This window comes from Piliocolobus tephrosceles, chromosome 6 (assembly GCF_002776525.5).
Source record: "Piliocolobus tephrosceles isolate RC106 chromosome 6, ASM277652v3, whole genome shotgun sequence".
Lineage (NCBI taxonomy): Eukaryota > Metazoa > Chordata > Mammalia > Primates > Cercopithecidae > Piliocolobus > Piliocolobus tephrosceles.
This window is the reverse complement of record NC_045439.1, coordinates 117595100-117607633: the sequence shown is the minus strand read 5'-3', so window position 1 is coordinate 117607633 and position 12534 is coordinate 117595100.

Sequence of the window (12534 nt, the reverse complement as noted above, 5' to 3'; positions counted from 1 at the left end):
AAAAATAAAGTACAGATGTTTAATAATTTACTCAAGTTCATATAGACAAAAAGTGATAGATTCAAACCCAGGTTTTAGGTTTCAACTTCATTACATTTTCAATATCTGAATATGCATAAGACTTACATTTGTGTGTAACTAAATATTGTAAACAGGCTAAAAAGACCAATAAAAACTATAAAAGATATTTGAGCCAGATGACAAAGGGTTAATATTTTATCTAGAAAAGCCCTTAAAATTAATAACAATAGCACAAAAATTCAAATAATCAATGGACAAAAGACAACAGAAAGATCATAAAAGATGAAATTTAAAATGTAATAAATATTTGTAGAAATTTCTTTCAATCTTGCTGGTACGTAAAGAAAAGTACATTAAAGCTAGTTATAGGTATTATATTTTTCCTTTTAAACTGGCAAAAAAAATTTTTTTAATTTGGTCAGGGTTCATTAAAACAGATTTTCTTTTCTTTTTTTCTTTTTGAGACGGAGTCTCGCCCTGTCACCCAGGCTGGAGTGTAGTGGCACAATCTTGGCTCACTGCAACCTCCGCCTCCCAGCTTCAAGTGATTCTCCTGCATAAGCCTACCGAGTAGCTGGGACTACAGGCGCATTCCACCACTCCCAGCTAATTTTTTCTATTTTTAGTAGAGACAGGGTTTCACTGTGTTAGCCAGGATGGTCTCGATCTCCTGACCTCGTGATCCACCCACCTTGGCCTCTCAAAGTGCTGTGATTACAGGCGTGAACCACCGTGCCCAGCCAAAACAGTCACTTTTATAGATCACTGCAAATGTACACTAATGCAATCTTTGTTCCTGTTGTTGTTGTTTTTGATGGAGTCTCGCTCTGTTGCCCAGGCTGGAGTGCAGTGGCATTATATCATTGCACCCTCTGCCTCCTGGGTTCAAGAGATCCTCCTGCCTCAGCCTCCTGAGTAGCTGGGATTACAGGCATGGACTCTCACACCCGGCTAATTTTTATATTTTTGGTAGGGTTGGGGTTTTGCCGCAGTGGCCAGGCTGGTCTTGAACTCCTGACCCCAGATGATCCACCTGCCTCGGCCTCCCAAAGTGCTGGGATTACAGGCATGAGCCACCGCGCCTGGCCACAGTAATGCAATTTTAAAGAAATACAATTCACCAATATACAGTAACTGCTAATTACAAATTCATACTGTGTGATCCCTCCCCAACAAAAACAAAACAAAACAAAAACAAAAATCAAAACAACAAAAAAACCTTTCCCTTAAAAAATCTATTATAAAGAAATAATCAAAGTTGGTGAAAAAGTTTATGTGCAAAGATATATATCTCAAGTCATTTTAATAATGAAAAATTAGAAACCACCTAAATGTGAAGCAGTGGTTAATGGACAGTGGTTAAACTGTTTGTCGTTATCCATAAGTTAATATAGATATTTGTAACTACAGGTTTTAAAAACAGTTATGTGGAAATGCTCACAGTATAACAATAATGAACAAAAGGTTGAACACAAAATATACCCACAGGATGATCCAAATTATTTGGAATATAAGCTTTACTTTAATAGATGATTTATATTTATTATCTTCTTGATAATATACTAGAAAATTTTTATAGAAGGTCTGTGATACGCAAAATCAGAAGTAAACAAAAACTGAAGATACTTCAAGAAATGTGTTAATAAATATAAACATTTCTAACTCATATAAGGATAGATGTGTCATATTCTTAACCCTGTGCTGATCTACATGGCTCAGTGAAAAAGTGTCATGTCTGCCCAGCAGAAGACATCTGCATCATAAAAACTAAACTGGAAAGTTCCACACAGAAAAATTATTCACGGGAAGGATGAAGCTTCTCACCCAGCAACCCAAAATCAGTTTTATATTATAGGGTTTATTTTCCAGAATTTGGACTATTTTATTTCTTTAAATACAAACATATTTCTTAGAAGCTGTGTGTCTGTAATTGCCACTACCACTTGGTTATTATTTGATTAATATTTTGGCTTCTTCCAAATCAGCTGCATTTTACCTAGGACAGACACCTATTTCAAATAGACCTGGTAGTGAAAAGAAAACCAGTTGATTAAACCTCCCTAGTTGTGATTGGTACTTCCACCACATAAGAAAGCGAAAACTTATTCTATTTGGTCAGTGGTATCTATCAGAGTTTATCTGCGGAAGAAGCAAAAGACATAGTAAGAGAACAGAATAAAAACAAAGAGAAAAGTAGAGAGAATAACCAGAGACCATCACCAGTGGCAGCAATAGCAAGGACTTTAGTGGCAGCTATTACAGTGGGTGACAAAGTGATATTCCAACCACAAGGCAATTCAACAGGAGAGATTGGTATAGAATCAAAAGACAAAACGTCTCTTCAGCTGAAAGTTTCAAACACTAATTTGCATCAAACACTTTTATATGTCTACACTATATTCACAATAAATTTATGAATTCATCAATAAATAACACATCCAATATTTATAGCATGCATGGTCCCTGTATAAACTCTAGTTAGGCCTCTTTAGCTTTACTAAAAATGTTCTTAAAAACATGAGATCACTACAGTACTTGGGGTAGGAAATAGATATGGGAATGTTACATTCCCTTAAAATGTATTTTACTTATTTACTTGTTTAATGTCTATTTTCCTTAACTGGGAAGTTAGCTTAGTAAAAGCAGAAGAAGTTTTTGCCTCCATTATCCAATGCTATATTCTCAGCACCAATAATAATGTCTAGCATACAGTATATGTCCAATACATATTTGTTGAATAAATGAGAAAGTTTACAAGTAATTCATGGATTACATATGATTCATATATCTTGTTTACATCAAAGACAAAATGTTTCATATTTCTTAAGACTAACTACAACATGTTCAAAAATTTGGTCTATCAGCTGAAGTGTATCTCAATTTGATAATTAAGGAAATAGTTTACATTTTCATCTGAGCCCTTCCAAATACTCTAGCACAGATATGTGAAAATCAGATATGCTCCTTCACCGCCCATCTGCAAACTTGGAGAAAGTGAGAAGCTGGGGCATAAGTGGACGTGAGTGGGCCTGGGTTCTATTTTTCCATGCTATAAAAGCCATAAACAGTGTGGTGAATGATGCTCCCACATCTCACTTGAAGCCAAGGTACAGTGGATTCGCGTAAATGCTGAAGGCTAGCTAGCTCTGGTGGCTGAACACCAGTTGAGGGCAGCAGAGAACTACTTGAGAGAAAATAGATCCACGAAGGCTTAACAGCTCTCAGCTGAGAGTAAAGTGCTTGGTAGGTCTACAATGTGCTGCCGAAAATGAAGCCGCTTGAAAAACTAGTCCACAGGGTGGCCAGCAAGAATGGAGTAACCAAACGTATTAATGCATAAAGCCAAAAATCCAGGGAGATGGGTAGTAAGCCACACCAGGAACTCAGAATAATTTGGACTCCCATTTCACACAGTTCTCAGGAGCCATTGATTCAGACAATCATCTTACTCCAGAGCTGCTGAATCACAAAATGTCTTAGTTCCCTCCAACTCTAAAATCTTAGTTTCCAAGATAATTAACAAAGATGTTTAGAGTACGACCTGTTTTTCAAAGATTATCCTTCCTGTAGAAAGAATATAAAATTGTTAGTGTTAAGAGGGGAAAATCATACATGAACAAGGAGTAGCAAACACAGACTGGAGGTCCCAAAATTCTTTAAAAGTTGAGATTTCTCAAATACATGCGGTGGAATCCTGGTGAAGTTGAATGAACAGCCTCAGCCAGTCACTTTGTTTCCCAGTGTGAAGACTCCAACCCTAAAAATGACCAAATGCAAGTTGCAGCCTGTCCAAAGCCAGGATTCACACTCCTTTTCTGTGTCTTCCTAGTGGTGTGATCTTAAGCAAGTAATTTAGTCTCTCTGGGTCAGCCTCCTCACTTCTAAAATGGAATAATACCTGTGTTTATGAGGTCTGTGAAAAATCTACAGAAGAAAACATGTCTTGTGAACTTTATAGGGCATCGTGAATTTGAAATACAAGTCCAAGTAGTAGGAAGAGTAAGAAGTTTTCTAGGGAACAACAAAAAGACATCTAAGAAAGAAACCTTTGATATATTTAGAATTTTCCCTGTAATGAACTTGTTTTTTTCTATCAACCCAGGTCAATGTAGATATGATTCTCTATATACATACATATATACATATATGTGTGTATATGTATACACACACACACACATGCATGTATGTGTGTGTGCGTGGGTATGTGTGTCGTCAGCTTCCCTGAGGTCTATATCAAATGCTGAGCATATTTGCAACACGGAGTGGTATTTGCCTTCTGTGAACACTCTTACTGCTAAAAGGGTGTAATGATGTTCCTAGTCAGACTGAATTTGGAGACATTTTATTGCATCCTCCTGAAGAAATTTATTCACAGGAACACAGAAGCAGAGAAAAATGTGGGCTATTTGCAGCCAGAATAATTTGGCTCTGGTTCCTAAAAATAATAATAATAATAATTAATCATCACCATGAGGATATGGGAACATGTTAGAAAACTTGAATACAGCTGCCTCAGCTTTGTGTTCAGTTTGGTCCTATCTCACATTATGATTTTTCTGGATGGATAGCAAGAGAGAGCTGAATGCATGCCAATGAGTTAGTAAATGGTGACTAGAGTGTCTGAGATTTTTGTTATTTTTAAAAGCAGAAAAGGGGGAAGATCAACAAGACAGGAAAATAGAGAAGATGGAGGGCTGGCTCATCAATTCTCATTTCTGATGAGATGCCTAACTAGAGAACTCAGGAGTGATACGGAAGAGTTGCAAATAACAATGAAGACACCAGAAGCGAGTCTTCTCAAATGAAGGTTGATGATTTATTGACTTAAAAATCTTTTGAATTATAAGAGATAGCAGATTCAACTTTCTGATTTTGTGCATAAGAAAACTAAGGTTTAGGAGAAGTGTTGTGACTAGCTCAAATTCCCCCAAGTGTTAACAACGTGTATATTTATCTTACTATTCTAGAACTAGCTAGATAGCATGCCAGTGACATAATTTTATAGTAAAATCTAGGACATATTGGTGAAAAATAAAATAGAATAAACAAAATTTGTTTCCCTTAAAGTTACAAACATGAATCCATATTCCAGTAGTCATTAGCTGCTTTGCTATTAGGAAATTAAACACACAGTTCAGCAAGTGCAGGCACAAACTACACCCACACACATGGTCAACTTACAGTCACAGGCAATGAGAAGAGTTCTACTCTCTGTCTCTCTCTAACATGTTAAATGCCAAGCAAATGCTAAAATTGTGATTCTAAAAGTTTGGGTCTCTGCAGTCTGCCATTACTAAGATTTTCCTGTGCCCAGATAGTTCATTTAATCTTTGCTGTAAGAAGAAGAAACAGAATCCGTATAGACATAGGAATTCCATTTCTTTGAATTCTAAAATATTTTCAGCCAAGGTAATATAGACAGAGCATACATGTGATTACTTAAAACATGGTGTTATTTTTAGTATGTTCCCTGATGTTCACTAGATAATTATCTCAAATCAAAATGGTTAGTTCAGATAAAAGAAAATACCAAAAAATTATTTTTTTTCAATTTTGTTAAGCATTCATGTAGAAACACATTTGGTGATAATTTGGAAAATTAGGTGAATAAATTTCAAGCCCCCTCAAAATAAAATTACTTTTTAGAACTAGTTCTTTGACATGGAATTTAAAGCTTTGGAAGAATACTCATAACCAACTTTAATTGCCCTATGTGCAGATTTGAGGTAAAAACCTTTGTCTTCTATGTCGTATTACAATAATCAAAGCTTAGAATTTTATTATCAAAAGACTGTTGTTTGCCAGACAGACAATCAAGATTTATTAGAAAAACCTCCATGGCTCTCTTCTCCAAAAACCCACTGCTCAGTAAACTATTCCACACCTTCACTGCTACTATTGAGCATTTCGGTCACTAGATGTCGCTGCTGCCGTTTGAATGAGATTTTCTTCCTGCTTCCCTCCCTCCCCACCCCCCGCCCCCCGATGTTTTCTAAACATTCTTACGGTTTTTAAAGTTATATTTTAGTGGTGGTGTTGTTGGGAATTTGATGAATGAATTATATTTTATATATTAATGATCGCAGGTCACTTATTTTTCAGATTAAGAAAAAACTGGAAAGATGAAGTAACTTGCCTAAGGATCCATAGGAAAAGAGTGCTAGAGTCAGAGTCGGGAAAACAGCTCTCATGTCTACACTTCACCAGCTTTTAAGAAGTAAACGTGTTCCAGCTGTGAACAATGATGATACTCATCTTTTTAAATCAAAACCCACTGGGTAATATTACCCTTTAAGTCAGTTTCACTTTGCATTGCCCCTGATGGTCTTCTCCCTGGACACTAGGTACATATGAATCATGAGGGCAGATGACTTTCCCAGGCTAAATTTACTTGAAAAAGTAAGAAGCCTAATAGATCATCATCATCTAAGTTAAGGTGATTCCGTGCTCCAGAGAATCTCCCCACAGGAGAAAAATGTCAACAAGCTCAGGAGAGTCTACCCCATAAAGTTATTAAAACTAAGTAAACATACACAGCACCCACACATAATTCAATAAAGAGGGGATCTCCAATCCAGCTTCCCTGTCAATATAAAAGAAAGTCAGTGGAGTTTTTTCAGAAGCCTGGGGCTAGGAAGGGTGCAGAAGGACCATGAGGGCAATCCCCAACTGCTTTCACCGACTAAGGTGAGGAGAAAGGAAAGTCATGTCTGGGAAAAATAAGAAGGCAAGTTAACTGAGAGAGGGAACTAATCTACGCCGAAGCGTCCATAGTCCTGCTCTCTAGAGAAAACCAAAAATTCACCACCCTGCTTGATGGATTGGCAGGCAAGAGAAAGGAGGGAAACTTCACACACTCGCTTAGAGTTGTTGGACCCCTTTTCCAGTCCCCATCTCAAGAAAAGAAGAAGGGGGCAGGGAGGAATGGACGTGCCCTGAAAAGAAAAGGAAAAAGAGCCAACATTGCAGCTAGCCTTGGGAAAATCTCCACAGATGAGCATTTTTGTTGCGTTAAGTGACCGGCATTAGCAGCCTAAACACGTAGGGGAAGACTAACATCGCCGTTAATATAATGCGGGAGAGGAATGATAGACCTGGGAGTTGAGAGTGGAAGTGCTGGTTTTGCATAAAACAAAACAAAACATTTCTGAGGATTTAAGCTCCTAGGGGTTGGGTGGAGTGAATTTAGGGAGCGCCTCAATCCCTAGAGGAAGCATGCACCGGGGTATCAGTTTCAGAGGCTTACTTTAAAAACATATATTTCAGCTGCCTTAAAAAATAATTTCACAGTCTGAAAAACAGCTTCTTAGACCATGGTTCTGAGGTCGTCTCTGGGAGGGAGAAGAATCATCTTCGGGATGTCTTTCAAACTCCAGCACTGGGACTGAGAATTGACAATTAAGGAGGTTCTGGAAGTTAGAACGAAAATGGTCACCTCAACCACCTTCATGAGGCTTCATTTCTCTCACATATAAGGAGGTAGATGAGATACAGTTAGACGCACATAGAGATAATGAGAGAGATAGGGAAAGGGAGAAGCAGAGAGAAGAAAGAGAAAAGGGAGGAAAAAGTAGGGAAGGAAGGAAGGAAGGAAGGAAGGAAGGAAGGAAGGAAGGAAGGAAGGAAGGAAGGAGGGAGGGAGGGAGGGAGGGAAGAAAGGAATGAGGGAAGGAAGGAGGGAGGGGACAGGAAGGAAAATTAGAAGAAATGAAACCCAATTGAAGTCTTATTATTAATAACTATTTTTTTCAAAACTAAGTCAATTCTACCTTCCTCGCCTTTCTAGGAAATCCTCAACTTGAACAACATTCTAAGTGCCCTAAAGCAATAAAAACAAAACTTTGGACGAGTGGGGCGGGGAGACTTTCCTGGAGGGCGGGCGGCGCGGGGGATCGAAGCAGTCTGCAGCAATAGTGTTAAGGAGAATTGGAGCGCTCGAATGCTGTTGTTACATTTCTTCCCAGAGCCCCATGCTCCCTCATTTAACATCTCCCTTCCCCAATAATCACTTGAGAGGATGAGCTCGAGATTGAAGAGTGAGATTGGCTTTTCTGTATGAGGAGCTGATAGGATCCACCAAGACTAAAATCCAAAAAGGCTTCTGGTGCTTCCGAGTACAACCCCAATTTCTCCCGCACACTGCCCAAGTTTCTTGAAACTCAGAGGCTCAGCTCAGTGTAAAAACGTGGGGGTTCTCCTGGGTCGGTCTTCCAGACCACAGGGGGACCCCTGCAAACACGGCCTCCTCTTTAATACCTTTGTAACTCAGTTCTTCAAGCAACCCACCTACGAGAATAAAAAGGATCCACTGGGGTCAATAACTGAGTAGATGATTAAATAAAGCCAGGATCTTAGATATTCGCATTTAGGGTAGGGAGTGCGGGGGCTGGGGAAAAGTCGGGAATAGCCCCATGGGTACCCGGGGATCCCAGTTGTTTTTTCTAAGAAAGCCCCGGGGGCGGGGGGGGGGCGGTGGGGAATGCATTGGAATGTGGCGATGCCTCCATCAGCCGTCATTTTATGAGCCCCCAAGTCAGGCTGCTCTAGACCATTGTGGATGAAAGTGGATTGTCTCTCCAGAACCAAATATTCGCTGACCTGCTTCCCCAACGCGCTCTCACGCTTTCCTAGGAGAGCACAGCGGTGCGGGAGACGCGGCGCTTCTGTCAATTGTGCAGAGCAATTACTAAGAAAATATTGTGACGATGTTGTGGGGCGGAAGGGGACGTGAGGAGGTAAGGGAGGGGGAATTAGTTTGGAAAGCAATTTGCAAAGGAATATTAACTTTGATTCCCGAGGTTACCGCGGGAAAAGGGGTTCTGGACTGCAGAGCTCTTCCTCTAGGTGGCGGACTTCGGTACCAAACAACCGCTAGATAAGCGCTGACTACAAACACAAGATTAAGCTTCTTGCTGGTTAAAAATAATAACAGTAATAATACAGAGGTGTGGGGCTGTTTTTTCCCCCTTTTGGATATTTATTTATTGCAGGGAAAAGTCATTGATTTTCCTAAGCAAACTGTGTTTCTCCTTCACTTGGTGGAAAATAAAAACTGTTTGAATAAATAAGTTATTTCTGAACATTTTGTTGTCAAAGTGTTAAATGTTCCCGTCATTTTTATTCAAACACTAACATGATTACAGCCAATTATATATTCACCAGTGTTCTTTATTTTAGAGTAATTGTACTTGTCACTAATAAAACAGAGGCATAATGGATCGCTACTGTTCTAGATTTTCAAGCAATTTTGTGTAATTTGATTGAATTATACATCTTATCTGCTACTTTTTTATTTTTATATTTGGGGATCCTATTTTCTTGAAAATTGCAGCTCTATGCTTGTTTTGTTGTTTCTCCAGTAACGTACACTTCGGTAACACTGATAAATAGAAAGAGTCCCTTTGAAATGTCAAAAATCAGCTGTTTTTTTCCACACCTCCTCCCCGCACTTCAGCATGGGGAAGACCTGAACTCTGCGCAGCAAGGGAGTCTGAGCGAGTGGGTGCACTTCCTAGAATAGTTCAACGTCAAGATAAATTCCCCATTGGCACCAAAGGCAGTCACCTCCCTGCCTGGAGTCTTTGGGGGCTTTGTCTCTTTCCTGTAATGATACTGTTGGGCGTCTGGGGCTTCAAACATGCTAAGACAAGTAGACCATGGGTTCAGCTCATGTGCAATATGTACCAAGGAAAGAATATATACGGCGGAGCTAAAAGATAAACTGCATTTATTACTCCAATTACACAAAACCCAAAGGTCCTACCTACCAACCCACCCCCTACCCCGACAATTAGAACAATTATCTATTTGTCTATGCTCTTTTGGTTCCAAATATATGGAAAAGACTGGGATCAATACTTTCTCCCCTCCCCCCTTTTTAAATCATTTCAATAATTGTTTTAAAAAGATGGGGGAAAAGATGTACACATCTTCCCATTGTTCACATATCGAAACAATCAAGAAATAAATGTGACAGCAAGCAGACAGACGATGTGATATGATTTAAGGGGCCATCTCCAAAACTGAAGGAGCAGAGAATGTGTAATTTCTTTTCCCAGTAAATCCTTCCAGTTCCTAGGACAAGACTCAAATGTCCCGCTAGGAGCTGCAGCTTCAAGATGGAGCCAAAGGCTCTGACAAATGGCTTGTGTATGACCCAATATTTATCAATAACAACAACAAAATCAAGTGAAACCAAGGCTGGGGATTTTGAAATGCTTCTGAAGCCCTGGCGTGGATATGCACGTGAGCGAAGAAAAAGTCGCTGGAGATGAGTTGGCTCCACTTGTCCGCCCTGGGGAGCAATCCTGGGGCAAAATCCAGTGCTAATTGAGCCCAACCAGCCACATTATCAGCTGTAAATGTTCAAGGGGACTAAGAATGAGCATTGTGTGCTAAAGATACTCCAAGTATTTTTTTCAGGTAAATAGGGACGTGTAATCAGTAGCGTGCGTATGCTTATAAATAGGAAAAGAGAATTATTTTTAATTAATTAGGAAAATAATCTTTCATGTGTAATTCCAGACTTCTCTAGCGTCTCCCACTCTCCGACTGTTTTGTGATTGGGACTTCCTCTAGGAAAAGCTGCGGGCCCTGTTTTGTGTTTCGAGCGGGAGAGCAGACACTCAGCTCAAATAGAGGCCGTTCTCTCGTCTTTCGGGGTGTGTATTCTATGGCCAAAAGGTAAGATGGCCAAGGCAGCGATCTGAGCGTGATGTCTGGCCCCGCGGTGGGGCCGAGGAGGCCCAAGTTGGGACAGCTCCGGAGCTACCCTGGTGCCCCTCAGCTGGGGGAGGGCGCGCGGCAGCCGCCTGCCAGCCGCACAGGCTGCTCTCCAAAGGAGCCGGGCTTTTTCAGCGTTTCTATTTCCTTGTAGCCTCATCTATCTTATCTAACACGTTCACGCTCCAGGAGAAAAGAAGAGGGTGAGAAAAAAAAAGAAAAAGAAAAAGAAAACCTCTTCACCGCGGTGATTCATAGTTCATAAGCTCCGGAGCCAAACTTGCCGACCCAGCCTTTTTCTCGAATGTTACTTTTCTCTCCTGCATGCCTTAGAACAAACCCAGAAGGAAGATACTAAAATTGCTGAACAAGAATCTAAGATTGTTTTAAAAATAAAAATGACCCCCCACAGACACCTTTGATGTTGTTGATTCTGACACAGGAGTGGAGTTGTTTTGTTTACACATGATAACGGTAACTTGCTCCTGATGCCGCTCTACGTGTAGCTTAGTCTGTCCTCTCCTCTCCTCCCCGCAGGCGACTCCTTCCAAAGAGCGGGAGAGAAATATGGGTATTACAGTTCTCTCCCACTGGTTTCAATACCCCTTACATGTAACTGAATATTCGAATTAACGTCACCTGCATGCACCCCAGTCTTTTAACGCTGAGATGTGCTTTATAGCAATACAGGCTCGATACCTTTAACTGTTTTCTGTATCCCCGCGTTTACCGTGGCAGATGACCTCTTAGCCCAAAATTGATTTGGTATATATCCGGCCTGATGTGCCAAAAAACGAGATACCTAGGTTGAAAAGGCAACTTTAAGGGGGGACATCTAGAGATATGACGCCTAGAATCAAGGCCTCTGGCTCGATTGCGTTCGGCAAGCGTCTGCAACAAAGGAGCGCAGGGCAAGCTCGCGGGTATGCGCAGGGAGCAGCGGCGCGCAGACCTGGGAGCCCCAGCTCCGCGAAGCTCCTCCAAGGGAACCCTCGCAGTTACAGCCTCAAGAGGAAAGGCAGGGGAGGGAGAAGAGCTGGACCTTTTGAGAAACGCTGCTCCAACAGATTTTCCATGGCCTGGTGTTGGAGAAAGGGCTCGGGGGAGGAGCGAGGGTTGGGGTAGGAAGACCTACGGGAACCGACACGGGAGAGTGAGGGCCAGGTGGGTGTAAGATCCGCACAAAGTAAAAACTTGCCCATTGGTTTGTCCACTCGGGTTTTTTGAAAGAAAGTAGATAGATCTGATTAGTAGATATTACTTTCCCCATGCGAAGGGAGACTTTGGGGTGAAGGGTTCTCTGCGTGTTTTGTGGCTTGCTTACTCCACTCATGAAGTTTTCTCTCCTCTCATTCTTTCAGACCTTCAATGGGTGCAAGCATTTCCTGTGAGATACTTATTAATCTCATAAACGGACCTTGCAATGTTCAGTGTTTTCAGTGTACATGTAACTATTGAGCGGTGACTAGTTCAAAGGTGATCGGCTAAAAATTGCGAGGGAGTCACACCTTTCCATCTTTTCTCACACAACTGGAATTTGGGGGACCATCTGGAGGTGTGCTTCAAAAGAGAAGTCTTGGTTCACCCCCCCCCCCCACACACACACACACACACACACGCACCTTCTCAAAAAGGTCCTGTAACACTTTCGGAAGGAGATTGAGGCTTCTACTAGAAATCACATTGAAGCTCCAACTAATTAAGAACAGTGATGGGATAGTTAGGAGCTCCAACTCTTAGCCCAGCATTTTTAGCCCTGTAAGTTTTTCTTTCCGCTTGATATATATTTAT